Source organism: Schistocerca piceifrons, chromosome 2 (genome assembly GCF_021461385.2).
Source record: "Schistocerca piceifrons isolate TAMUIC-IGC-003096 chromosome 2, iqSchPice1.1, whole genome shotgun sequence".
NCBI lineage: Eukaryota > Metazoa > Arthropoda > Insecta > Orthoptera > Acrididae > Schistocerca > Schistocerca piceifrons.
The window spans coordinates 33290498-33315164 of NC_060139.1; the positions used below are offsets into that span (position 1 = coordinate 33290498).

A 24667-nucleotide genomic window follows, 5' to 3' on the forward strand; every position below is an offset into this window, starting at 1 on the left:
GTCTCATTTCGCAATGTTATTAATGTCCTCGCGACACAAAAAAGAACTCTTTTTCTCAGGTTCGCGTGATGCCTAGTTTTTCTTCGCTTGTTGTGTGGTGGTAGTGGCTGCTCATGTGGGAACTTATAGAAAGCCATCTAAAAAATCACATCCATGTGTACCTTTCCATGTTGTGTGTCTGTGTGCGATTAGAATAATCTGCTCTTACATGTGTGATTTTGTTATTTGAGACAATAAAATGAACACACTCTTCAAACGTTGGAAGGGAACTTACAAAACATACTGGAGATCGTTGCCTAAGGTACAAGTTTTGTAAATAAATTTGTTGAGTTAGGTCGCTATAAAATTTTATTTGGTGTGCATTTGTCACGATCTGATGTATGTAACTGCTGTGTGACATTATCCTTCACCAGGTCCTTGCCACAATCTTCCTCCCTGTCGCTAGCGTGTTTTCTGTGTGTTGTTTCAACTTTGGATTTGGTTTCGGTTCTGCGAGATAGGGTTACGAACACAAGCACGAAGAGGATACGCGCAGCGACTCGACGAGTGGTTAACTACTGACAAAGACACTTGAAGATCCTAGAATTAATCTTGAGCTAAGTATCTTAGATTCACTACCGGATATCTATTCACAGTGTCTGCAAATCTGAAACAAAGTATTCGACTCACGACACGCCAAAATCTGTAAATATAATATTTACCAACATCATACATCACAAGTTCCACAGCACTGTTGTGCTCTACTACCACTGTTGTTGAAACAATTAATCCAGTTTAACCATCAAGACACAGATTACAGAACTGTTTCGGAAATATAAGCAATTGAACTGCCTCAAAATTGCGAGTTCTGCAGATTTCACGCTAATGTCTGAGGTCTTCTGAGCAATAAATGTTTGCGTCGGCACATGCCACTTGGTACAACAATTTTGTTATTTCCATTTCCCAGACGTGATAGGGCCACAAAAGGAGCAATGAGGAAATAGCAACATCGTCTCACACAGCGCAAGAACTTGCACCGTGTCTGAAGAATACCTGCGTAATTAAGTCAAAGACAATCGCTACTTTATGCCGTGGTAGCTCGGGATCACCACTTCTCGTAATGTGGCTGATTACACAATCCTGGCAGCAGTCAACATTCCTTGTACAGTTTTAGAAGCATATCCTGTAACGAACGATGCTTCACTACCTGAATTAGGGAACAACGCTTACGACGTTCATACATATGTGAACGAATTTGATGTTACTTCGCTCCAGCCCAACTTTCATCTTTATTTAATTTTAATTTCGTACAAGGAGCTGCTCGTATTATCGCGTCTTAACTGCCTATTGATCATTAGTATTAGGTATATTTGGTAAGTTGCAAGTACGTAGTTGGACTTTTAAATAACGAACCATCGCTACAGTTAAATGCTTTACTGAATGATGCAATACTGTCAAACCTTTTCTTCCGTGTTCTACAAAACAACACGCTGTTGTAAGCAATATATACACATAGGTACGGTTAATACTATAAAACAAAACATTTTAGCTACGTATTATCTATCAGTTGTACTCAACAAAACTGTTCACGAATGATCTCTGTGCCGTTTCGTCACGATGTAGCTTTATGTGATTTATTTAGAATAAGAATCGATTGAAGTTTATTACCATTGATTTTTTTTTTCTTTTGACTAAAACTGTCATAAGAAGGTGCATCTTAACGCGCAGTTCAAAAAAACCTTTGCCCTTCGTGAATCCTACGTTACATAAGTAGATAACTCTCTAGTTAAATATAAAATTCAATAACCATCTATCACTGAAGTTAATTAATCATGATCAGACTTACCGCTTAAGAAATTTCTTTTACTTGCGACACGTCATAACACACAACGTAACAGCTTCCCCTTAGATTGTGAAGTAATGCCGACCTTTTTAAACCAGAGAAATAATTGAATGTTAAGTCAGCGATGCAATTTTTATCGACAATGTTTACCTCTGTTTTATTTAGATTTAAAATAAATATTTAATTTCTTATTTATTTTATTTTCTCAAATATTTTGCCATGAAATATTTCTTTAGGTAGTAATCATTTATAAGGATAATGTTTCCTTCTTTAGTTATTTTCATTTTGTATGACATTCTTCCCAAATAATATTACCAAGTCAGACGTAATACCCCAGTCTACTGTGGTAATACTAAAACACTGCACTTCTGAATTTTGTATCTTTCGTTCCAGTAACTAGTAGCAAATCAATAATATCTTTGTTTTTAAATCTATCTTACGAATTTCTGAAAGTTTCTTTACAGTTTTTATTATTGGACCTCAAATAACTTTTGGGGAGAACTCGTTTATTTGTAAATAATGTTCAGGACTTCTTTATTTTTGGTTGACGTACCAAAGCTTTTTTTAAAACTTTTCCAGTATATTAGAAATAGAGCGATTTAAAATAGAAAACAAAAAACCTAAGTGCCACTCCACTTGAGTGAAGAAACTATACAATCCAAGCAAAATTTAAGCTTCTTCGGGTGTTGGCGAATCGCGTCCCATTATCACTTCCTAATTTGATGGTCACTTGCCACTTATATAAAATGAAAATAATGATAATACTGTGATATGCGCGCGCAAGTGGTTCCAATGTGTTACTACTTAGCCTGAAGGGAAAGATCTTTGAAGTTTACGGGCGATCAACACTACGACCAATAGGTAGTTTCGTTCCGATATTCCCTGGTGCCTGTTTAACCAGGTTGCAAATTGAATCACTATCGCTCAATCCAATCACCGGTCCGATACATTTTCTACAACAATGGCGCACCACACTATCCTCTTAGTGTGCACAATACCTCCAAGTAACACAGCTAGCATTCAATTCTCCCAGAATGCGCCAACCACATGTACAGAATTACAGCAATTCTCAATTACCTCTGAACTTGCTAAACAGGAACACTAGCTAGTAAATATGGAGCAATCCAGATCAACATTTGACCTTCAGTCCAATCATGTATCCACAATTGAGTGTTTGGTCTCAATGCAATACTCACCCAACAAATTACTTAAGCCGGCCGCCTCTTTACCATAACGTTGCCACACCTCCATAACTAGCCATTCAATGTTTCACAATGGGAACCACTAGACAGTTCTCACTGGTGGAAACTCGCAAAGTTAAACTAATCAGTCAGCTTCCTCGAGCGAATAGTTGCTCAGACTTTAAGTATTCAAACTATACTACCATTGAAAGTTCCACTACTCCGCTGCGACTATCCGTTCTATAGATCATTGTAACTGCATGAATAACCATAACAACATTCAGTAACCGTTCAAATTATCATAAAAATTATAACAATTAAAAAGTCAAGAATGATGAGGTATTTCCGAAAGCCGCATAGCCGTATAAAGGTGCTTTATTTCGAAAGTACCGGTTTCACGTCAGAATAGACGCATCTTCAGGTGTATCTGTCAAAAATACAAATCACTGTGTGAATATTTCAAGTGGTAGAAATACAGAGCCATAGTGATGACATTCCACAAGAAACAATGACGAGTACTCACAATCGTTATACATATTTCCATATGTATATGAACAATTACGGAATCCCAGTTCTTGGGAAATAATCCACGTTAAAAGTCAAACCATAATGGTGGGCTGTCGGGATCAAACTGAGTGCTCCCAAAGGATGCTTGTAAAATGTGCAAAGCATGACTGCTGAATGAGTCAGGCCTAGAAAAAAGCAGAAGAAAAACTAATAATGAATGGAACATTACTGTGAACAGAGATAAAATGCCTAAAAATCGCCGGCCGAAGTGGCCGTGCGGTTAAAGGCGCTGCAGTCTGGAACCGCAAGACCGCTACGGTCGCAGGTTCGAATCCTGCCTCGGGCATGGATGTTTGTGATGTCCTTAGGTTAGTTAGGTTTAACTAGTTCTAAGTTCTAGGGGACTAATGACCTTAGCAGTTGAGTCCCATAGTGCTCAGAGCCATTTGAACCAGAGCCTAAAAATAACTAACGTCTAGGAATGGTAGTATAAGTACACGGGAAATATTATCCCAAAAATAATAATCCAGTAAGGACCCAAAACGTAGAGAATGGAAGAGATCTTAAAAATATCTTAGGCCTACCGGATAATACCACGTGGGATATGTTATGAGATCCGATAGACACAAACTGTATAAAAGCAATGACGTAAAACTTAGAATCCCGTGTAATGTGCGTACTTCTGCCGTATAGATAACAAGCCGATGTGGTGTAAGCAGCCCTTGGAGGTCAGCAATACACTTGAAGGCGGAAGGCCACGTCGACTAAGAGACAACCAAAGTAAACACATGAGCAGCTGCAAGGCGGAAGTCCAGCAGGAATACAACCGAAGACTGAGAACCGCATTACGTAACTTAAAAAATCCGTAGTTGAAAAATAAAATATAATCTACTTTACATCAGTACCTCAGTATTATAAAACTACTACAGGAGTAGTATTTGAGTATTATACATCTGCTAAATTGTAAATTTCACACAGTGCTTTGTATTTTTTGAAGATAAACGTGAAGATGCGTCTACTTTGACGTGAAATCGGTAGTTGCGAGTAAAGCACCTGCATACAACTATGCGGCTTTTGCAAACACTTCATCATTCTTGACTTTTTAGTTGTAATTTGTATGATAATTTGAACGATTACTCGTAGCTGAATGTTGTTGCTGTTATTCAGAATGTCTCTGAGCGGTGGTTGCCCTCCCCAAAAAGTTGTTTCTCTTATTGTAAAGGTCAGCAGGTCACCTACACTGAGAGTCCCAATGTGAACTAGATGTCCAGTACGACTTCTCCACTATTAACTAACCATAAGACCCATTTAAACCATTTTGGAACGACTTACACAAACAAATGTACAGCTATACCATTACTTTCAACAATTAAGCCATTATTTTGAATGATCGTCGACTCTTCACATCGTGGCCGGCTGCTACTATTGCAAGATCTTGCTGCTCGAGCTGCTACTGCTCTTCGCTACCGACGTAGGTATGGTCTTTGCCGCTCGAAGCACGAATACACTTCATCGCTTCTGCATTGGTACTCTACAACATATTTGAACAAACGCATATAAGTAATTAACAATGAATATTCGATCCGTATCATCGTAAATTCAGCTACTGCATCAATTGGTCAAGATGACTGCCGTTAACTACAATAAAACATCTTCCTTTGACTCCTCACAACTTCATTAATTTTCATCCCAGTTCACGAAATTGGCAATCGCTAGTGCATGTCTGCAGTTAATGTCATCTTAAAGGAAGCAGGATATTTGGTCTCATAGATACGAAGGTGAAGGGTCACTGTCAAACTTCAAAAACCTTTGTAGTGTTGCAGGGATTTTTTTGTAGGTTCAGCTAGAATTTGTAAGGTAGAAACAGTCCGGCTATGGAATACTTTTATTTATTTCGATAACATCTCTAGAAAATTCTCTGATGAAATAAATCCAACTGATGAAAGACAATTTGACTAGTTAAGTTCTATAGGTGCCGCGCTGGATGAATTGCAGGTGTCTTTATTGTGTTTTAACAGTATACTACGGCCAAACCCTAAAATAACAAAATACAGGCCAGATGGCAAATGTTGTGCAACACTTTCTTCTTTCTGAGTAAAAGCGTTATTTGGTCTTTCTGCTAATGCAATGGTTTTATTTCTACTGCGCGAACTCGCTACACATCAAAAAAGAAACCCATTTAGCTGTGTTTGACATGGAAACTGCAGCATTTCTGTCACTCTTAATACATTTAGAACTACTATTTCAACCTACGTGAATGCAATTTGCCATATGTTTATTCCCATTTCCTGTTCAGTTCAATGACGAGATGAAATTTAATAACATACCGAGTACATCGGTTACATGATGTTGGAAAGGAGTATGTACTATCGTTGTTAATAATATATGTATTCCTATAGCAAATTTGGCCTCGCTTAGCCTACAACTGTGAGAAACAGCTCTTGGAAGCTTCTTCACCCTTCCAAATTCGGGACGTGCGACTGCTGAAATGTTCAGTGGAAATCTAGACACGATTCCGAACAGGCATGCATATATACCGTAATAGGTGACAGAAATTTCAGTCAAAGTGGAAAAAGTCTCAAGTCGACTGCATGCATAATAAATTTTTGAAAGCTATAGTAAAGGTGTCAGCGGAAAACAGCTACTTCTCTAGCATGCACGAAGTTCACATTGATGCGATGGTGTATTACATCTTTCAACGACAATCTCGTTGTGTTTGCAGATGTTCATACCGGTATAAGAATCAGTTATCACAAAGCTGCAGCACTAAAAATAAATTTAGATATGTAAACCTCCATCAAGAGAAAAAGGAGGACAAGATTTCTGCGCTGCTTTTAAAGGCAAAATTTGCAAATTCGCTGCGAAACAGGTAGCATTCCTTCTACAGTATAGGTTAATATATAAATCAGATCTGATATAAATCACAAGATGTGCTAATCGACGTTGATCTTTTCATAATAGGTAAAAAGTTCACCATGACACACGATATAGTTATACAGGGTGTTACAAAAAGGTACGGCCAAACTTTCAGGAAACATTCCTCACACACAAAGAAAGAAAATATGTTATGTGGACATGTGTCCGGAAACGCTTACTTTCCAAGTTAGAGCTCATTTTATCACTTCTCTTCAAATCACATTAATCATGGAATGGAATCACACAGCTAACAGAACGTACCAGCGTGACTTCAAACACTTTGTTAGAAGAAATGTTCAAAATGTCCTCCGTTAACATGCATCCACCCTCCGTCGCATGGAATCCCTGATGTGCTGATGCAGCCCTGGAGAATGGCGTATTGTATCACAGCCGTCCACATTACGAGCACGAAGAGTCTCTACATTTGGTACCGAGGTTGCGTAGACAAGAGCTTTCAAATGCCCCCGTAAATGAAAGTCAAGAGGATTGAGGTCAGGAGAACGTGGAGGCCATGGAACTGGTCCGCCTCTACCAATCCATCGGTCACCGAATCTGTTGTTGAGAAGCGTACGAACGCTTCGACTGAAATGTGCAGGAGCTCCATCGTGCATGAACCACATGTTGTGTCGTCCTTGCAAAGGCACATGTTCTAGCAGCACAGGTAGGGTATCCCGTATGAAATCATGATAACGTGCTCCATTGAGCGTAGGTGGAAGAACATGGGGCCCAATCAAGACATCAACAACAATGCCTGCCCAAACGTTCACAGAAAATCTGTGTCGATGACGTGATTGCACAATTGCGTTCGGATTCTCGTCAGCCCACACATGTTGATTGTGAAAATTTACAATTTGATCACGTTGGGATGAAGCCATACTGACGAAACTAAAATGAGCTCTAACATGGAAATTAAGCGTTTGCGGACACATGTCCACATAACACCTTTTCTTTATTTGTGTGTGAGGAATGTTTCCTGAAAGTTTGGCCGTACCTTTTTGTAACACCCTGTATAGTTCGAAAGCTGTTTAACGAACCAAGCAAACATCCATTCTACATTCAGTATACAATTTTACGAGATCAAAATAGTTTGGTGCACGTAGAAATATATTACAAATGACTTGCTCTACATTTTATTACCAAGTATATCAGAAAATGCACCGAAAGAAAACAAGTGAAGAGGCTGGAATTTTCTGTCTCCACTACGACATTAGAAAAGTTGTGCTATGTATGACCACAGTCTATTAGACTGTGGTATGACAAAGCGGGCCCTAGATGGTCAATAGTACTGCGCAATAATGTTAGACAGTATTATTGACGTACTCCGTATACAGCTCAGTAAATTGTGCAATAATAATGTGGTTTGGATCGTCGACGCTCAAGACGCTGCTGCTATAATAAATTCTCTACTTGGTTGTAAGCAGGAAATAAGGTGGACGAAAAATTTGATCAAGGGGCGTCAAAGATCACTCATGAAAACTTGTTGAGTGAATTGAGATTGACCAAAAAAAGCCATAACTTTTTCGGTGTTGATGGTCCAACGGTTGATACATTACTGGAAATGGTTGTGTACGTACATATGCGTCCCTACACAGAGGCACTCCCCCCCCCCCCCCTCCCTTTCCCAATTGAATCTGGAGTACGGCTTTTTTATTCATTACAAAATGTTTATACGCTTCTAGAAGTGATTTCCAAAGATTCCGCTTAATCTCTCGTTTACCCAAATGTTGCACTACTATGGATTTAGCCATTGCTGTATAGTCGTTTATTGTTTTAAGTACAATATCGAAGTAATGTACGTGTAATAAATATTGAATGATTAACCGCCATTCTATGGGATATAATGTTTTGTGTGTCATCTAGAAGATTTAGTTCTTGAGGCAGGATACGCCCCAAAACTGATCAACTCATCTATATTACAAATAGAAATTTTAAAAGTCTTGCACTCCCCTCAGGTTAAATGTCTGCGGACGCTCAAATCCCCATGATCAAAAAACAAAATACCACAATGAGATACATAATTCCACAAGGTCAGCGTTTACCTGTTATGGTACAATACCCTGCCACTGCCAATTCTTTCGAAGACTTTACATTTACAAGTGCAGTTTTACCTTATACGCAGTAGCGGAAACGTGTAATGCAATAATACACACACTAAACGATTATTTTCGGGTAAGTAATGTATACACACATATAAACATCTACATATACAAAACTGTTAAGACTTCTGTGGCTACTTGTTGACAAGCTGCCAGGTGTTTCATTTCGCGTCTGAGGTGCTGTGGTTCACAATTTCGTCTTGCTCGCGTTACGGGCATATTAATCATGCCTCTTTTCTGGCTCGGGTGGTGATTTCATAATCTGTGCAGGTCTCGGGCAATTTGTGTCGGTTTTCGATACACGCTGTGTCCCTGGTTTTCACCATCCCTTGTGACCAGCACGTCTAGAAATGGTAGTTTTTGCCCTTTTCTACTTCCATGTTGGCGTGGAGGCTGATCAAGTGTTTTAGAAAGTCACCGAGCTGTTCCTCACCAGGGCTCCACACAACGAAGGTATCATCGACGTATCTGTACACACCTTAGTTTTACATGGTGCCAAGTCCAATGCCTGTGCTTCGAATTGTTCCATGAAGAAGTTTGCCACCACTGGACCAAGAGGACTACCCATAGAGACGCCTTCCAGCTGTTGTAGAAGTTGCCATTTCACGTGAAATAGCTCGTGGTGAGACATGCCTGAAATAGCTGTGTGATGTCTTGCAGGAAAATGGAACCGACGTGTTCCAGAGAGTCACTGAGTGGTACTTTCGTATACAAAGAAGCAACATTACAACTGATCAGGATGTCGTTCGGTGCAAGTTTCAGTTTCTTCAGCTTCTCGATGAAATGTTCTGAGTCCTTTACATGTATGTGTCGGACTTCCTCACGTGCGGGTGTAGCAGACGGCCAAGTGTTTTGCTAGTTTAAATGTCGGAGAGCCAGGAGAGCTAACAATCGGTCTCAGTGAACGTTATTCTTATGGATCTTTGGTAATCCAGACACCCGAGGTGATAGGCCTTCTGTTTCGCGCAGGACAAAAAACTACCATTTTGATGGTCACAAAGGATGGTGAAAACCTGGGACACAGCGTGTATCCAAAACCGACAGACACGAACCGGTATCTGTACAAACCATCAAATCACCAGCTGACCAGAAAAGAGACATGATCAATATGCTCGTTAACCCGAGCAAGTCGAATATTTGAGCCGCAGCATCTCAGACGCTAAATGCAACACATGGAAAGTGTTCTGAGGAGCAATGGGTACTCCACAAGTTATAATAGAAGTATAACAGAGTCAGACATTCGGCGAAGTGACACATCAGAAAAATAAATGTCGGGTACGGCCTTTCTGCCATACAGTCCTAGAGTGACGGAGATTATTGGCCGTATACTGCGCAGGCACGGTGTAAAAGCTATTTATAAACCGACAAAGAAGATCAAAGAGTGTCTCAGATTGGCAAAGGATAAAACGGATCCACTTGCAATGTCGGAAATATACCGCATACCATGAACATGCGGAAAAGTCTATGTCAGAATGACTAGACGATCAATCAACACCAGAATCACAGAACATAAGCGACATTGCAGGTTGGGGCAGAAATCGGCCGTGACAGAGCACGCGCTGAGTGAACACCTGCTTGCTCAGGGAAGCTATGGAAGTACACAAACATGAGAATAACTTCAACAAGAAAGAAGAAAGCCTCAAGGTAAACGGATCCTGGCTGCCCGTGCTGTAGCGACGGCTGTTGGAGGTAGCAAGACGAGAACCGCACCCGAAACGACCGCGAAGAAGCCGTTGGACGTTGGCGCGCCAGGTACATGGGTTGCAGCCGCGAGCTCGGCTCCAGTCCACCACCAGCAATGGAGAGTGAAATTTTGACAATGCCAGCCACTCGTGCAGGCGAAACGTCAGAAAAAGCATCAGACGAACGTCGGCCGAAGTACCCGAGACAGAAACGCTCCACGGCGAGCTGGCGTCATACCAAGCCAGACAAACATATTTGAAAAGACAACATTTCCGCCATCGACTGTTATTATTGGTTATTTTTCACTGTAGACATTTCCAGGTGGGACCGGTCAGGGCCGTACCAAGGGGATGCCGAGATGAGCCCACGCCAAGGCACTGAGAGGGCGCAAAAACTGGCCAAAAAGAAAGAGATGATTTAAGAATTAGCCGAAAGAGGTACATTATCGTCAACACATACTGTTGTCAACAGTGTCGTTTCTACTCCATAGTTTCGTCCAAATGGCATCAAAAGAAACTACTACTATTACTACTACTACGAAACATACTTCTATCTGTAATGTAGTTTGTGGCAATGGTGTACTTCCCACCCACAGCTGTTGCCTACACAGCTCGCTCATGTTCAACAGTGGAGTTCTTGCTATTACATCGCTGTGGTTTTATAGCATCTGAAAGGTCGACGAGCGGACGCTGAATGTGGATACAGCTGTGGAGCAAGTAAGCAGAAAAGGTGGAGGGAATACGTAATCTGCTTGCTCCTTCAGTACTTTTGCTGTTCCAAAGTTCCAGTCAGCTCGATTTGCTGCTTAATTAAAAAAGAATTCAAGAATAAGCCAAATGTGACTGATTAATACAATTATGGGAGTTGTGAGTCATGGTGTGTACAGGCAGCTATGCTCTGTTCATGTAAGTGAAAACCCCATGTAAGCAGATGAATACTCTGCAAATGCTCATCAGCAGCATTGCTCGAACATATGATGTCATAAGATCACAGGAAGCAGGCCTTTGCGTGTGTATTAACACAAATGGAGCTCTTGACAGCATCTAAATGAAATGCTAAAACAGTGAAAGTCTTAAGTATGTTTGCCAGTCACGGTGTTAAACATGTAACCCATCATGTTCTTGAATCAAGTCTCACTGGGCAGTTGGTTTCACCATGCCATTTTGTTAGGTTGCCTTGAAACTACCCTGACACTACAATACAAGATGATCTTTCAGGCTTCAAGCTGTGACAGCTTTTCACAATAACACAAGGTATTACAGGATCTGACCAATGGAAGCAAATGGAACACTGAAGCAGCAAAATTGCTTTGATCATACTCAGAGAATGTGATAACAAATTTGTCTCTCTTTGGGAGATGTGGTCTTATGCATTTATAAAATTGGACTGTGGTAAAAAATCATTGCAAGGAAAGTGTGTTTACCGTGATGTTGCATCCAAAGTGCTACGTGTCAAAGCTATCTATGATTCTACATACAATCAAAGCAGCTTTACTATTAAAAGATTAAGAATGAGTTAAAAGAGTGGCTGGAGTGATGGAAAATGTGAGGCACTTGATCTGTGCTGAGAAACTGTTTCAGTTGCAGAGTAATAAGTGAAATGGAAAATAAACCTCACATACATCACACCATTTCATCTTACTTCAATTTTTTGTAATTTGCCTTAAACGTGGGCTTCATATCTTATCCTGAAAACTGTGCAGCTGATTTTCACACAAATACAGCACAGATATTGATACAGCAAAGCTGCATTCGAGTTCCAGGATAAAGATGTGACAATCAATACAATTCATTTTAGTATTTTTTCAATGGTGCTTAATTTTTATTAAACCTTTTTACAAAATTATAGAGAAGAGAAATTTGTGGCACAGCTTGACTAGAAGAAGGGATCGGTTGGTAGGACATATTCTGAGGCATCAAGGGATCACCAATTTAGTATTGTAGGGCAGCGTGGAGGGTAAAAATCATAGAGGGAGACCAAGAGACGAATACACTAAACAGATTCAGAAGGATGTAGGTTGCAGTAGGTACTGGGAGATGAAGAAGCTTGCACAGGATAGAGTAGCATGGAGAGCTGCATCAAACCAGTCTCTGGACTGAAGACCACAACAACAACAACAACAACATCAACAAAATTATACGAGTTTTCTAATTCCGCACATAAAAAGTTAGAGAAAGGAGCTTTTTGGTGTGACTTTGGTACAACTGTAGTACTGGTAGTTGATACGTATGGGGACAGCTCACAAACCTGTCCAGTCACCAGCGTATGGTGGTCAAACATAAAACTTTCAAGTAGTGTGAGTAAAACTGGTATAAAACAACTTAGAAGCAGTAGCACAAATGAGAGCACTGCCTGGTTCAAAGATGATGATTTTGGTTTGTGGGGCACTCAATGGTGTAGTTATCAGCACCCATACAAACACCCAATTGCTTCACTTTTCAGTCTTGCCATTTTCCTGAATGATGACAGAGTGATGCAGACAACACAAACACCCACTCCCCAGGCACAGAAAACCCCAACCCAACCGCAAATCAAACCCGGGACCCCTTGGCTAAAATGGCTCTGAGCACTATGGGACTCAACTGCTGAGGTCATTAGTCCCCTAGAACTTAGAACTAGTTAAACCTAACTAACCTAAGGACATCACAAACATCCATGCCCGAGGCAGGATTCGAACCTGCGACCGTAGCGGTCCTGCGGTTCCAGACTGCAGCGCCTTTAACCGCATGGCCACCCGGGACCCCTTGATTCTGGGGCAGAAATGCTAGCTACTATACCACGAGCTGTGGATGCCTGGTTCAAGTCAATTACAGTAAAATAAAATTGACTCACACTAGGTAATGTTCTCATTTCTGCTACTCCTTTCAAAATGTTTTTATTTCAGTTGTCCACAACTGCATTGTATGTTGTTGTTGTTGTTGTTGTTGCTGTTGTGGTCTTCAGTCCTGAGACTGGTTTGATGCAGCTCTCCATGCTACTCTGTCCTGTGCAAGCTTCTTCATCTTCCAGTACCTACTGCAACCTACATCCTTCTGAATCTGCTTAGTGTATTCATCTCTTGGTCTCCCTCTACGATTTTTACCCTCCACGCTGTCCTCCAATACTAAAGTAGTGATCCCTTGATGCCTCAGAACATGGTCTACCAACTGATCCCTTCTTCTAGTCAAGTTGTGCCACAAACTTCTCTTCTCCCCAATCCTATTCAACACCTCCTCATTAGTTATGTGATCTACCCATCTAATCTTCAGCATTCTTCTGTAGCACTACATTTCAAAAGCTTCTATTCTCTTCTTGTCTAAGTTATTTATCGTCCATGTTTCACTTCCATACATGGCTACACTCCATACAAATACTTTCAGAAACGACTTCCTCACACTTAAATCAATACTCGATGTTAACAAATTTCTCCTCTTCAGAAACACTTTCCTTCCCATTGCAGTCTACATTTTATATCCTCTCTACTTCGACCATCATCAGTTATTTTGCTCCCCAAATAGCAAAACTCCTTTACTACTTTAAGTGTCTCATTTCCTAATCTAATACCCTCAACATCATCCGACTTAATTCAACTACATTCCATGATGCTCGTTTTGCTTTTGTTGATGTTCATCTTATATCCTCCCTTCAAGACACCATCCATTCCGTTCAACTGCTCTTCCAAGTCCTTTGCTGTCTCTGACAGAATTATAATGTCATCAGCTAACCTCAAAGTTCGTATGTAGACTGCTCATAAACATATATCAAACTTTCATTTTTTCTTTGTGTCATATTGTCCCAGAATGAAAATAAAAATGGTTCCGATCCCCCAGTTCTAACTGATGTTTTTGGAAGCTTTCCCATGGTTGTAAGGCAAACACTGGAACTGGCAATCTCCTCCCAAATGTTCCCAGTTGGCATTCCCTTTGCCCACTATCATCTTGCCTGATATTTGGCTCCAAAGTACCTGACCCTCCAACAATAGTCATTGCTAAAACAATACATTCTATACTTAGGTGTGGAGAATGAATCGTTGTCAGTTCAAAAAATATATACAACTGTGGTATCTGACAGAAGGAAAATGATGAAAATTTACTGAACTTACTAGCTTATTATCTGATGGCATATTTAAAAATGGGCTGTGATAATTAAAATTATTTTTAGATGCTACCCCTTTCTCTACCTGCCCTCAGTTTTAGCAATGAAATGTCATTGAGATGTTCATCAGTCGATCTAGAACCTCAAACCCAAAAGATATGGCTTCTACAATAATACTGCTCATTAGTAATTAATTTTACACCCAATCTCTTCCACTTTCCCATCCCCAATTAGAGATATTAGGCTTAACTCAAACTTCTCAGTGCCAGTACTTTGTTTTCTAGTTAATAAACAAGTGCAGTTAAAAAACAACTAATGGGACTAAACACCTCATAAATTTCCATAGCAAAATGAACCAAACAACTGCATCCCTCTCCCCTGCCACAACATCAGGGGTTCATTTCCCACTCTCCATCTAATAATCAGCAATAGCAAATAACCTCTTAAGAAATTAAAACTGACTTTTCCTTTCTATATGTTGATGATTTCAACAACAAACATATCACTATTGCAGCACCTCTCACAACAAGAAAATAGACATAACGCAATAGCCATTGCAGAAGCTAAAGCTAGCTCCCAGCAGCTACGTCTGCAAGGCTTGATTTACTATCGCTCCACCGAAAAGAACTACAGAGTTGATTGATTCACTATTATGCACAAAAAAAAAGCCCTGCCTGTGCTAAAATTAAAGCTACAATCAAGACATTGTAGCTGTGAGGTTTAAAACCCCCTGAATAGCTCTGTCTACATTATCTCTACCTATGTTCCACCAGCAAGATCCACATTTGAATCCTTAAAGGTAACTTTAATATAACGGATACCAACTTTGGCAATCATATCACTAACACCGAAACTGTTGTGCTTGAGTGAATCCTTGATGATGTCTCACTTGTCTGATTAATGAACTAATCACTCATGTTTATCAACCATGAAGGTTGCCTGTTCCTGACCAAATCCTCTGCTCTGTTCCAATTGCTCACCTGTGCTCTCCTTGTTAAACAGCTAAAAGTGTTGGCAGTGATCAAATTCCCGCACTGTTTTCCACTACAGTACTAGTACAACGTAAAACCAATGAATGGACAATTAAGATGATTAACCAGTTCACCAAAATTGATTGGAATAAGTTAGTAAGTTCACTCAAGACAAAGCTTCTCAGCTATAGACACTGAAGCTACAAGTGTCTGAATCACTACAATAACAGAATCACAGAAACCTTTAATACAGCACCAGCAGAAGTGGTGCCTACTAGACTGTCAAATCATGAAAAGGGAACAATCCCTATTACAGTGTTTACTGACTTTCAAAATTGAGACAGACATTTAGTCATGGTTCATTTTCACATGTCAGATCTGTAACAAATATGATCCTATTTGAAACTGCATGCCCTTGGCTTCATACAGTCGGTAATTAGCTGATGATTTCATGTTAACATGTCTGTTATAACTTGGTAAAGAACTGCATGCAATAAAAAACATTAGAGAAAAATCAGTTTGTGGTGTTCAGGCAACACTATAAACCCATTCCTGCCTGTCTAATTCTCACCGATGAAAGTTGTTTGTCATCTAAAGTCACATTACAATGTTAGAATATTGCTGATACATTAAGTTATTCCATTTTGTAGTAAGTTAGAACACAAAATATTAAATTTCCCTAAACTGTGAGTTCATAAAGATGAGATGACAGCAAAATTTGTCCTCTGATTCTTGATACTGGAATAGTCCATTTGTGTAGACTTCAAGAATGAGACATAAACAATTTGGAACATTATTAAATAAGAAACAAACAAAAATAGATACCCAAATAAATCTGAGCTGCCAGAACGTAGCTCTGGCTGAAATTGTGACACTTTTAAATTACTGTTCACCACAGTCAATTATTATTTCTTCGCAGTGGCAGCAAATGTTGCAATCACTGACAGATTACCAAACATAGATGCATTATATTTAGTTGTGTAAACACTGCATACACTGCCAACAGATGAAATTCATTAGGTCATGACAAAGTGATTGTAAAAAAGTCACAGTTGTGTTTATTTACTGTTCTATTGTAAAAAAAAAAAGAGTCACAATTGTGTTTATTTTCTGTTGCTATTACAGTCAGTATAAAGCAATCACTCCAGTTCTGCAGTAGCCATTGTCTAAAATGACTAAAAAGTATAATTCTGCTGTCTATGATGGTATTTCTAGCACAATGTTATGGATAAATCTTGTATTCACTTGATACAGTTATCCTTTAGCTATCTTTACAGTCAATGACTCATGGCATATTTTCTGACAGGTTTAAATATCCTCAAGAAATATTCATCAATAAAACTGTAGATAGGCAGATCTCCTGATTACAGACCCATTTCACTCTATCATGTCTTTCCAAAAGTGTTTGAGAAAGTGGTCTGTGAGGAATATGGACTCTTTTTAACTCTGCAATTTAACTTTTTCAAAGGATTCTCCACCTTGTCAAAGTCCTATTATGGCATTAATAGCAACATCTCACATGGACAGTCTTACCTTCATAACAAAAAGCAGAGGATCTCATTGGCAGAAAGTGTCACATGGACAAAACTAGTCTCACAATGAGAGAAAACAACATTTGCGATCCCACAAGTATTAGTACTGGTATTCCTCTCATTCTTAACCAGCATAATGAAAATCCAGTGATTTTAAAGGGTGATTCAAACTTCATAAATTGCTGAACAGGCCTACTAATGGTTCATAGCTAATAGTTTAATTATTAATTTCACAGTGACCCATGCTATAGAATATGAAGCAGGAAAAGTGATCTGCTAGCATCAGAAGTGGACATTAATGGGCACACTAAATGAAACAATGTGTAAAATTCCTTGTAGTCCAGTTGGATAACAAGTTAAAATGGAGTTAACTTATCATGAAGCCCAGTTCTGCATCTCTTATTCTGCTGACCTAAAGACAAATGTACTGATTTATTTTGCTTATTTTTACACAATGTTGTCTTCTGGAGCAGTGCACCTAAAATAAACAGTGTTTATTCAGCAGAACACAGCAATAATAATATTATAAAAAATAAGTTATCATACAATTTTAGATGCATTTTAAAGGATCTTGGAATTCTTACATTCACTCTTTAATGGCTCTTGTTGATGAGAGCAAAAATCAGTTTTGATGCACTGTGATCTACACAGTCACGATCAAAGACACAAAAATAATTTTCACATAGACTTAGCTCCTTGTTTGGGGTTGAAAATGGAGTTATTTACTTTGATTCAAAGACATTCAACAAGCTTTCATCTAAAATAAAGTTCAAAAGAAAATTAAAAACATCTGATTAGCTACATAGCAAGTAGCAGCATTCACTGGAATGCTATACGACAAGTAGTAATGTATTGTAAACAGGGCTCTGTGTTTACGGATGTAGATACCTATTATCTTTGGAAAATACTGATGAAATCAAGTAAATATTTAGCTAGTAATATTAGACAAACTGTGGTTAGTTTAACTGAGGAGGTAGCAGCTTTCTTTCTCATTTACTTAATTAAATTTAGCTGGCACAAGCATGAGTCGTATAATGATTGTTTATTGGTAATACATTACTCAGGTTAATTTTCTATGGTTTATCTTTTGTTAATGTATATCTTGACTTTGTATACCTTCTTCACACACACACACACACACACACACACACACACACACACACACACACACACACACACACACACACACACACACACAGTCTGCTTCATGCTAAAAATTCTTTGTTATGTCTTAAGTTCCAGGAAAAAATTCCAGAATATTTTTGCATTTGTTCACCCCTCGCTATCTTACCTGATAGTACTCGAGGAACTTGCAACTTAATGAATGTGGACAGGATATGAAAATTACTTTAAAAAATAATAAAAAACTGATGCTCTTCAATAATTACCAATAACTTAGTTTCACAAAAGCAAGAATTCCAGGATGATAACAATAAGCAGAAATGGAAAAAGGCAATCGCTCATTTCAATACATCAAAATAAAAGCTTTCTTTTCAGTATAAAAATTAAATACAAATTTTCTTTTTAATATTGATGCCTTAGTTTTCGTTATTACTTTTAAGTGAGATTATGTATAAAGAATTTTATGATATGTGGAACAAGTGAGAACTACAGGGTGATTAAAAAAGAATACCACAACTTTAAAAATGTGTATTTAATGAAAGAAACATAATATAACCTTCTGTTATACATCATTACAAAGAGTATTTAAAAAGGTTTTTTTTCACTCAAAAACAAGTTCAGAGATGTTCAATATGGCCCCCTCCAGACACTCGAGCAATATCAACCCGATACTCCAACTCATTCCACACTCTCTGTAGCATATCAGGCGTAACAGTTTGGATAGCTGCTGCTATTATTTCTCCTTTCAAATCATCAATGGTGGCTGGGAGAGGTGGCCGAAACACCATATCCTTAACATACCCCCATAAGAAAAAATCGCAGGGGGTAAGATCAGGGCTTCTTGGAGGCCAGTGATGAAGTGCTCTGTCATGGGCTGCCTGGCGGCCATCGCCTCGGGTAGTTGATTGTGGAATTTGCAGCTCTCTGCTAGCTCTGCGAGTCGATTTTCCTTGGCTGCGAACAAATGCTTGCTGGATGCGTGCTACATTTTCATCACTCGTTCTCGGCCGTCCAGAACTTTTCCCTTTGCACAAACACCCATTCTCTGTAAACTGTTTATACCAACGTTTAATACACCACCTATCAGGAGGTTTAACACCATACTTCGTTCGAAATGCACACTGAACAACTGTCGTCGATTCACTTCTGCCGTACTCAAAAACACAAAAAGCTTTCTGTTGAGCGGTCGCCATCTTAGCATCAACTGATGCTGACGCCTAGTCAACAGCGCCTCAAGCGAACAAATGTACAACTAAATGAAACTTTATAGCTCCCTTAATTCGCCGACAGATAGTGCTTAGCTCTGCCTTTTGTCGTTGCAGAGTTTTAAATTCCTAAAGTTGTGGTATTCTTTTTGAATCACCCTGTATATCAGAATAATTTTATTAAGACTGCATTTTCTGTGACATATTGTCACCCAGATCTGGAATATGTATAGTATGAAGAAAAAAGGCAAAGTTTATATACAAGAAGCTGAAATTCTGAGTTCTGTAAACAAACATTTAAAAATAGATAAAAAAACGAACATTTAAAAATAGATAAAAATTACTGCCTACCCCCCCCCCCCCCCCCCCCGAGCTGTTCATTCATTCTTCAGGTGTGATCTTCTCATCTAAGAAAGCTAAGAAATAACTATTTTCCTGCTTTTAAATATGTCCATCAGCTGTATATGGGATTTCTTTTTTTGAAGGTAAGTATTTGCCAGCCAATCTGTCTCCTAGTAATTTTTGTTTTTTCAAGTGAATTTCCTTTTTGATAGAATGTTTTTACACACCAAGTCATCAAGGAGAAACAACTTTACTCTGTATAACCCCCGTTCTGCTGCCTGTTAACCAGTCTATAAAGAGTGTTCAAACGAAAAGTTTCGGAACATCATAACAGCCAAACCAGATGAAATTTGCATATGCTGCTTTGGATAATATAGTGAGACAACTAGGGACATGAATGTAGTGTTGTCCCTCTCTCCCCCTAAAGAATTCCCCTCAGCAGGCAAGGATGCTCACTGTCATTTTTGACATACAAGGTTACTGAATTCCTTGAGCACAGTAAAATCATTAACAGTGACACATACTGTGAGACACTAAGCAGCCTACACAAGTCCATCAAGAGCAAACACCTGGGATGCTCATGGAGGGAGTGATTCGGCTCCATGATAATGCGCATCCTCAACTCTACAGTGTCTCACAAAGTCTAACAGCCAAGTTCAAGTGGGAGCAGCTTGAGCCTTACAGCCTGACACATCACACTACAACTTCCATGTGTTTGGTCCACTAAAACAACATCTCAAAGGAAAGTGTCTCAACTCAGATGATGAACTAGATTAGATTAGATTAGATTAATACTAGTTCCATGGATCATGAATACAATATTTCGTAATGATGTGGAACGAGGATACAATGGAATATTGGCTCCTGTCACAGCCGCAGCAAGTCTCAGAACAGGGGATCCTTCACCTTGTTCCACAGTGCAATAGTTGTGCTCAGACCTCTGGGGATTACTTTTACATAAAGGCTTCAATTATATCTGCAGTGTTGTTTTATACCTTATCTTTTGAACACCCCTCATACACACATAAAAAATAGTTTTGCATCACCTCGGTTCTGAGAGTTCTCGAAACCTGTACGGAAAATTGGAATAGTGTTCAACATAAGCATCATTTTCTCACTTTTTATTGCTCATGAAAACCACACATTGCATGTTGTACCGCCATACAGCAAAACCTTCAGAGGTGGTGGTCCAGATTGCCATACACACCAGTACCTCTAGCACCCAGTAGCATGTCCTCTTGAATTGGTGCATGCCTGTATTCATTGTGGCATACTATCCACAAGTTCATCAAGGCACTGTTGGTTCAGATTGTCCTACTCCTCAATGGGAATTCGGCGTAGATCCCTCAGAGTGGTTGGTGGGTCACGTCATCCATAAACAGCCCTTTTCAATCCATCCCAGGCATGTTCGATGAGGTTCATGTCTGGAGAACATGCTGGTCACTCTAGTCATTCACAAGATATGCACAATGGGGGTGCGAATTGTCACCCATGAAGACAAATGCCTCGCCAATATGCTGCTGATATGGTTGCACTATCGGTGGGAGGACGGCATTCACATATCATACAGCAATTACGGCACCTTCCATGACCACCAGTGGCATATGTTGGCCCCACACAATGCCACCCCAAAACAGGAGGGAACCTCCACCTTGCTGCACTCACTGGACAGTATGTGTAAGGGGTTCGGCCTGACCGGGTTGCCTCCAAACATGTCTCCGACGATTGTCTGGTTGAGGGCATATGGGACACTCGTTGGTGATGAGAAGTTGATGCCAATCCTGAGCGGTCCATTCGGCATGTTGTTGAGTCCATCTGTGCCATGCTGCATGGTGTCTTAGTCGCAAAGATGGACCTCGCCATGGACGCTGGGAGTGAAGTTGCACATCGTGCAGCCTATTGCGCACAGTTTGAGTTATAACATGACGTCCTGTGGCTGTATGAAAAGCATCATTCATCATGGTGGCATTGCATCAGGGTTCCTCCGAGCCATAATCCGTAGGTAGCGGTCATCCACTGCAGTAGTAGCCCTTGGGTGGCCTGAGTGAGGCATGCCATTAAGTTCTTGTCTCTTTGTATCTCCTCCATGTCTGAACAATATCACTTTGGTTCACTCCGAGATGCCTGGACACTTCCCTTGTTGAGAGCCCTTCCTGGCACAAAGTAACAATGTGGTCACGATCGAGCTACAGTATTGACTGTCTAGGCATTGTTGAACTACAGACAACATGAGCTGTGTACCTCCTTCCTGGTGGAATGACTGGCACTGATTGGCTGTTGGGCCCCCCTCCATCTAATAGGCGCTGCTCATAAATAGTTGTTTACATCTTTGGGCCGGTTTGGTGACATCTCTGAAAAGCCAAAGAGACTATGTCTGTGATACAATATCCACAGTCAACATCTATCTTCAGGAATTCTGGGAACTGGGGTGATGCAAAACCTTTTTTGATGTGTGTACGTAAGTATTTAGATTATCAGAGAAATTTACTACAATGTGCATCATAGTTTTCTTGTCCACATTTTCACTACAAGTTGAGGTAAAGCTAAAGCCATAAGGGATTGTTGGCTGAGAGAGAGAGTCAGCCAACTACTTTTTCTTTCTTTGTGCATTATGACACCTTGTCTTTATGAGGAGCAAATGTTGTGTCTTAAGTGATAAGGGAGACAACCAGAGGAAAGCATGATTGGTTTAGACATCAGGAAAATGGACTGGGATGGATTATTTGCTTACACTGCATCATTTCCAGTGGAATCGCTTCTGGTACATGTAGACCTGGGTGCACAGTACTAACTGAGCTCTTGCAAAGAAGACAGGACATTTATATCCCTAATGAAAAGGTAAACAGTCAGGCTACATTCCCCTGGAGCCCAAAGCTTTCCACATTGAGGTGAAAGGCAAGATCAAGAAGAGCTTATCAACATGCTTTAGAGCAATCAGAGCACACTGCAAGGCTCCATAAATACTGGGAAATTAAGACATGCTACAAACATTGCTTCAGGAAGTTAAATGAATGGGAAGACTGAATACATTATTGACTGAGAAGCCTAAGGGACCTACTGTGATGTCCATAATTTGTAAACAGGGTGGCTCAGTGACAACTGGATGGAGGAGTCAGCAGAATATCTGCTAACCACCCTACTTCCAGATAATAACACAAACACAGATAATGATATACACACTCAACTTAGAAGTGACCTATTTAATCTACTTAATAAATACGACAATCAGATGTTGGTTATACATTTCACTCATGAAGAAGTTCCTATTGCTAGCAATTTCCGAGCTCAGAACTGGAGCCCTGAGGTCTTGCGGATGGTAGGTCCACTTGTAGTGCCATATCTGGCAGCATTTCCAAATGAGGCCTTGCAGATAGGTAGGATTCCAACTATATAAAAAACTGCTAGAAAGGTAGCGATTAAAAAGAAAAAGAATGTAGACCCACGTCAATGAAAAGTTGTAGATCTATTTTGTTATTAAATGTGTTGGTCAAAGTTCAGGAACATCTGTTCTGTGACCAATTGTAGGTGCACAGGGAGCTCTTGGGTCTAAATCAATATCAATATGGATTCAGAAAACAGAAGTCTGTAGATGGTGTGGTTAATATAGCTCTTCAGATTGCAGGAAATTCGACAACAGAGTATGCAGTCACACTAATAATTGACAATGCAGGCGCATTTAGTAGCCTTTGGTGGACTGCATGTTTGCACCCCTCCAAGCTCTCAGAGTCCCCAAATGTCTGTATGAGAGCTTTGTAGATAATTATAGTGGATGTAGTGTCCAGTGGCTTGCAGGGCAAAGCAAGGTAATCAAAAAGATTACCAAAATGTGTTGTTGCACATGCAGGTGACATCCTAGTAGTTGTATCTTCAGACACCAGGGTGAGACTTGAGGAAAAGACGAATGATGTGCTTGCTCAGATACAGGGACACAAGCTGACTACAGCTGTTCATAAAACCACATGCCTAATTCCGAGGGACTGATGACCCAGCAGTTTGGTGTCTTCCCCCACCCCTCAACCGACCAACCTAATTCTGAAGGGAAGACTTTCCCTTGCCAGAAACCTTTCGCCAAGGCTTGGCGGGGTCCCTGTAAAAAACAGTACTGTTTGTAGATAGTTAGGCATTTTTCTAGACAAGAAAATAAACTTTCTAGAACAGATAAAATCTGTTACTCAGAAAGCAGCTGAAATTATACATGAGAGTGTCTGTGGTGGCACTGATAACTATAAGTTACTGATGCATAGGGTTACGACAGATATAACCCTAATAAAAATCTCACGGGTATAACATGATTTCTTCAAGCTATACAGAGCTTGCTAAAGTTCTTGACAAAGAATTATTCACACAGTAGAATTTGAGGAAAAGATGTTGGATCATGTGAGAGAAAATTCATCAATAAGTATCTGTCACCATGCACGTGAGATGCATACGTCAAAGAACACAGTGTGGGGAGTGCTGGTGTTGTAGCAATTACACCTTTATGATGGAAAACCCTTTGTAAGCAGCTTAAGTGAAGCCATACAAATTGCAGCTCTTGCAAGCCATAAGCTATAGTGACAAATTGCACCATCTGCATTTCTGCATTGATATGCAAAACCATCTTGAAAATGATGGGTTTGCAAACAAATTAATATTCAGTGGAAAAGGACACTTTTCATCTTTTGGGAAAAGTCACCTGACACATAACATGCATATGGATGAAGAGAATCCACATTCAAGTGCCTAATACATCTGCGATTCTGAGAAAGTTAACATGCACTACACCAGTCTATGGACTCTTCTTCTTCACTGAAAACACTGATAGTGGTATCACCTATTTCAACATGCTGCAATTGTGGCTCATGCCCCAAAGTAAAACAGATAGCAAGGGTTTTTTTCTTTCACCAAGATGGAGCCCCTCCACATTCCCACAAATGTGTAAGAGGTTACCTGAATGAGACTTTGCCATGTCTCTGGATAGACTGTGCTGCAGTCACTGACCTGCCACCACTTGAGTGGCCACCACCCACTTGCAATTTTTTTGTTGTGTAGTTGCATCAAGGATAGGATTTTGTACCACTCCTACCACAGAACTTTGAAGACTTGCAGCAGTTGTTCTTACCATCACTCCTGATATGCTGGGTTGGATATGAGCAGAACAGGACTATTTATTAGACATGTGCCATGTGATGAAGGGTATACACATGCAACACTTATAAACTTTGTTAACAAGAAGA

The 24667-nt window shown here is 39.9% G+C and overlaps 1 protein-coding gene across 1 annotated transcript in view; it reads left to right on the forward strand.

Moving 5' to 3' along the window:
• The window catches only part of LOC124774958 (G protein-activated inward rectifier potassium channel 3-like), a 106711-nt gene that overhangs the window by 63452 nt on the left and 18592 nt on the right, over nt 1-24667 (forward strand). The window lies entirely within an intron of this gene.